Raw genomic sequence first — 6,059 nt, 5'->3', positions numbered from 1 at the left:
ACAGGCGTTTGTCATTCTCATGGAAAGATGTTTGTGTTTTGTGGTGGGGGGAATTAAAACTAACAGTAACCGGGTGCTGTGTCGTCACCATACAACTTGGAAGGCTGAATTCTATGCCCGTTTGATCGTAGATAATCATCCGGCGATCCAGATCTCGCAAAATCGTTGTTGGCAAGCAAAGCCTGCACCACGTTCAATTTTGGGAGTTGCCTCGAGGAGGGGGGGGGGGGGGGACAGTAGGCATACCCCTTGACAATTGGCCAATTACCTTTGAAACTCTGCCTGATGCTCGATTTTCAGGACATTTGTGAGTCTGAACATGAAGTTGGCTTGCAGTTCAATACAGTAGAGATTATTTCATCTCGGCAACTGTATTTCTCCTATTTAAGGCTCATGAAGCAGTTTGAAAATAACTTTAAGAAATAGACTCCCTATCTATACCGTATTACATTGAGGCTCATGGAAGAGTAAGCTGACAGAGGGTAAATAGAAAATATACTTCCATGGTGGAATTAGTGGGGCCACAGTTTGACAAAATGAACAAGGGGATGAACAAACAGGAAAAGAGAAAGGAGGAGAGGAACATGGTAAGATGATTGGTATAGGTAGGGTCATTGGGTAGAGATGGGGTGACATGAGATGGTGATGGACCGCAATCACCATCTCAACAACTTCACTTGTGATGGACTTTTTCTGTTTCTGCTATTCAGTGCTCTGTGAGAATTTGCCTGGAATGTCCATGTTTCCTGGGCATCATTCATAAGAGCAGTGAAGTTGTGCATTTATTTTAGTTCACATGGCAGCCTTTCCTAATTGTGCCACTTCAACGTCAATAGTGCCACTTTTGCTTGGATTACTTTTTTCTGTGAGTAATGGCAAATGGAATCTTCAACCACAGTGCTGACACAACTATAGCATACATGTGAAGGAAGACGCACATGTGGCACCATTCGTTTCATGTCTTGGCCTAGGATGGAGGGGGAGTACATGGGGTCAAATGAGCTGAGAATGGGCAACCACTATCTGTCGATCACATACCATGGGACATTCCATGGAGAGAGCCTCCAATATGGTGTCGCAGACTCACTCGTCACTTTAAGTTGGCAATACAGCTTCGGGGTATGCACATTCGCCTTTGAGGTTTGTAACCTAGGTTCAAGTCTTGACCCTGTTATACACTGTCTTAGTGGGGTTCCGCATGTAGAGCGATGCATCAATGTGTGCCGTCCATCGGAAGGACGTTCAGCCAGAGGAGCCGTCTGAGAGCACAAGTTGCTCAAGGACGTTGAAATATGTCACGGCGTCTTTTGTGAAGAGTAGGCAAGCTATCACTGGCACCATGACCAAATTACAAATGCCTGGCCTAACCTGCAGAGGGCATTGCATCAGTGGCACTACTGCCCCCCCCCCCCCCCCCCCCAGCAATGATGCCACCCCATAGCCTGGTGTTGCATCGGAACGAATAAGAAGATTGCTTCTCAAGAAGTGTCAGATCTCAGATGGAGATGCTGTCTCTCGGAGCATGCTGTCCATTGAATCAAAGGGTGGTGCAAAGCACCCCTCCCTTTATATATGGGATCGTTTCTCTGTATGCAGCTTTAGCATGGGGACTGAAAATACATCTCGGCTTCTACTGGACGAAAGCAGCTGCAAATTTCAGAAGTAAATGCTTTGTACATCGAGGTAATATGTTCCAAATTTGAGCATCGTCTGTTTCCGCATTCTTGAGTTTTATTCAGAAAACGCTCGAATTCACGTTGATGTCTGTCCGCCCAAAATATGTTGGCGCTCATATCTCAAAGGCTATACATTGAAACTAGCTGAAACTTGGAATATACATCAGCCAATACATCTAATTATTGGCTTTCAAAACAAATTCCACCAAAGTGCCATAGTTTTTGCTTTAAAATTAAATATATACAGTGCATTCAGAAAGTATTCAGACCCCTTCACTTTTTCACATTTTGTTATGTTGCAGCCTTATGCTGAAATCGTTTACATTCATTTTTTCCCTTATTAATCTATACTCAATACCCCATAATGACAAAGAGAAAACAGGATTTTAGAAAATTTTGCAAATGTATTAAAAAGAAAAAACTGAAATATCACATTTACGTAAGTATTCATACCCTTTGCTATGACACTTGAAATTTAGCTCAGGTGCCTCCCATTTCTCTTGATCATCTTTGAGATGTTTCTACACCTTGATTGGAGTCCACCTGTGGTAAATTCAATTGATTGGACATGATTTGGAAAGGCACACACCTGTCCATATAAGGTCTCACAGCTGACAATGCATATCAGAGCAAAAACCAAGCCATGAGGTCGAAGGAACTGCCTGCAGAGCTCAGAGACAGGATTTTGTCGAGGCACAGATCTGGGGAAGCCTACAAAAACATCTCTGCTGCATTGAAGGTTCCCAAGAGCACAGTGGCCTCAATAGTTCTTAAATGGAAGAAGTTTGGAACAACCAGGACTCTTCCTAGAGCTGGCCGCCCGGCCAAACTGAGCAATCGGGGGAGAAGGGCCTTGGCAAGAGAGGTGACCAAGAACCCGATGGTCACTCTGGCTGAGCTCCAGAGATCCTGTGTGGAGATGGGAGAAACTTCCAGAAGGACAACCATCACTGCAACGCTCCACCGATCTGGGCTTTATGGCAGAGTGGCCAGACGGAAGCCTCCCCTCAGTGAAAGACACATGAAAGCCCGCTTGGAGTTTGTAAAAAAGCACCTAAAGGACTCTCAGACTGTGAGAAACAAGATTCTGTGGTCTGATGAAACCAAGATTGAACTGTTTGGATATATATATATTGTTACAGACGCGGTTTTGGATGTTAGTTTACCGAGCGGTTTGGTATGACCGCGTCTGCACAGTTTACCCGATTCCACTCGAACGTTGGCCAAATCGCGCTATGCTAAATCAATTAAGGAAAGGACGCAACGGCTGGGTTAGATGACACGACACCAGGGGTACAGTTCTCAAGACCTCCGGAGGAGGTTATAATATTTGTATGCAGAACGTTTAGATTACACTGACAAGAGGTACAGCATAGGAAGGTGGGCACTTAATCACGGTCTTATAGTAGCCCCGACAGACCACAGATAAACAGGACAAGACTGACTCACACAGGGATTGATGGCAAGGAAGGGCAGGTAGTCGATGGATAGCACAAGGTGCACCTTGGCTCAGGGACAGGACCCACACGGTCCGGTCCAGATATGCGGGGAGGTATCGTCGCGCTGGAGGTGGCGTCTGTTTCTCTTCAAGCTGGGGGCGCATCTGACGTCACCTCCGGTAAGTGGCTGCGTATATCCAGCGGGGAGTGACACGCCCTCGGCTCGTTAGCTCCGCCCCAGATGGAATCGGCCCGCCGCTTCTTATTGGGTGCGGGGGGGTTACCGGGCTCCGCCCTTGACGAGGAGCTGACAGTCAGCCCCTTCGTGGTAACCCCGTCAGAGCACATGGGCAATGGCGGCTAACCAAGCCGGAGTGAGGACGCACACTCCCCGCGCGCTGTTGTTGTAGTTGTTGTTGTTGTTGTAGTTTCATGAGGAAGATGGGAGGAGGTATGGGGAGGTCCTAAACTCACTACTGGTGCCATACAATCACATTCTGGTGCAACGAAGAGTCAGAATTAATGGAAACGAGTCCTTAACTGACATAGACTAAGAATAACTAGCAAGATGTCCTATAGTTGTCTACGTGAGATGCGGTGAACCTGGGCACGACATTTAATGGGGGAAAAAGGGGAAGGTCGGTTCTACAGAGTGTTGTTTACAGACAATGGGACTAGGGAATGGGGGATTGGGGATAGTTGGGGAGTATTGGGGAAATAGGGGAATATTTACAAGCGGATATGGATGGAGGCCAAATCCCATATCCGCAACATTGCACCCTTCTCTACCTCGGGGCGTCCCGACCCGATAAATTTTTACCTACTTTAGTGTGGCACTCAGATGTAGTTCCCTCTACTATTAACTCTACCCTGAGTGCGACAGTTTTACAGATATTCACAAATGAGTAAATATGTCCCCCTGCGACGTTGCACCCTTCTCCTCACAGAAACACACCCACAGGATAACCGAATCGCGGAAAGAATTGTCAAACTAAACATACAGCCGGTAGGGAGCATTATTTACACAAGACTACGCTGATATTTACACTACGATCCAGGACCTGTTTTTGGAGGAACACATGCAGATGTTATGCATAGAGAGAGCACGCATGCCAGCATCGATACACCAACCCACGAGTGCTCTGTGGCCTTACGGCCTTTAATAATGTGCAGAGCACCCCATCCAAGCACCAAAAGCACCACCCCATCACACAGTCAGCACCATCCGGTGCACCAATAAAGTGTTCAACAATCACCGGTGGTGTCGCAGCCGGCCGATGTTCTGCCGCTGGTCTTGCCTTCATGTGGTGCACTTGGCCTTCTTGCTTCTTTAAAAATAAAGAAAGGCGCCAACCGCGTCCATTTCTTTATTGTGGCCGTCAGGGGGCCAACTATTAGTGGTTCACCTGTATGGCATAGGTGCCACGTTGACCCATAGGTCCATCCATGGGTGGTGCTTGCCCGCAAAAGAACTGCGGTCCATGGTGGGTGGCCACAAACATTGCGGTCCATATGGTGTATCGATCCCGGCAGCAAGCAGCGAAAGTGCAGGCCCACAACTGCGGAGCCAGCACCTCTCTCTCCTCTCTCTCTGCCCCAAAGCCAGATCCTCGGAGGTGGGAGACAAAAGAAGAAGACAAGTGAGCAAGGTGGTAAGGGCGCAAAAGTGCACGCAATACAAGGTGATGCACACTGGGGGCACATGGGAACCAGGTGAGACAGGTACGTTCCTACCGTACGCCCCCCCCCCCCCCCCCCCGACCAGGTAACCTACATTGCCCCTCCCTTACCCCTTACTGTATCCACAAAACACAACACTACCCATAAACATCTACTTTACAAATCAACAAACGTCCCTACTGTCTTCCCCGTTCCTCCCATAAACCAAATTCGTCTTCTCTCCCTCCTAACCAATCAAATTTGCCATTTTCAACTCTCATCAAAATTTGCCATCTCCAACTCAACATCATAATTTGCCATCACCAATTCATCATCAGTCCCTCCTAAGGAGGGAGAGATGGAATCACCCCAACGTCTCATCCACGTCGTGATGCGTCTCACCAATCCACACAGCAATTCTCATTTCCTGCAACAGAACAAAGAAAACACAGGTGTGGAGTCATCATCATCACCACAGGTAAGTGGCTGCGTATGGTGCGACAGGTTCATCAATCCTAACTATTTCCTAAATGACTTTAACAACTTTACATTACCCGGGGTCTTTCTCCTGCCAAACCATTGGCCCTCTTACACTATGGGTTCTAAAAACCAATTCCCATTGACCAAACTGTGGTGCTTTTCAATTTGGGGTCTCACTCCCCCGATTCATCTCCCGGTGCCCTCGCACAATTTCTGGGCTGTGGCGTGTACCTCTCCCAGCGGGTCTACCCACCTGCACACCTCCACCACTGCAGTTGCCTCCGAGCTTACCTGCTCCTTACCCTAACCTAACTACCTGGGGAAGGCCCTCTGGCGCTCTCCCCACTCGGTGCCCTCTCTGGCACTGGGCTACCCGGGTCCGTCCTCCGGATCCTCGGGCCCCACTGACACTAACGGCTCCCAGAGCCCACCTGCGGCCTCACCTGGCCGACATCCTCACAGTGGTGGAGTGCCCAACCAACTACACACACTAACAGGCTACACGCCCAGCCATTTCCACAACAATAATGCACCCATCCACAATACCATTCTGCAACCGCACCACAAATGCCAATATCCAACCACAATTTACCTGTACCCTCTACCTAACACTTACACTACCCGCCCCGGGTACTCGTGAAAGGGGTCCACTCTTCCCCCATCCACACCTTCGCACCATGCACACCACTCCGTACCACTTACTCCAACTCTCTCCACACCACTCATTCTCTGCTCCATATATTCCACACACCTGTGCTCTCACACCTGGTGCCACCTGCACCCTTCTCTCCCCAAGCGCATTCGC

This window comes from Myxine glutinosa, chromosome 2, assembly GCF_964187855.1.
Source record: "Myxine glutinosa chromosome 2, kmMyxGlut1.1, whole genome shotgun sequence".
Taxonomy (NCBI): domain Eukaryota; kingdom Metazoa; phylum Chordata; class Myxini; order Myxiniformes; family Myxinidae; genus Myxine; species Myxine glutinosa.
This window is presented reverse-complemented; position numbering follows the sequence as displayed.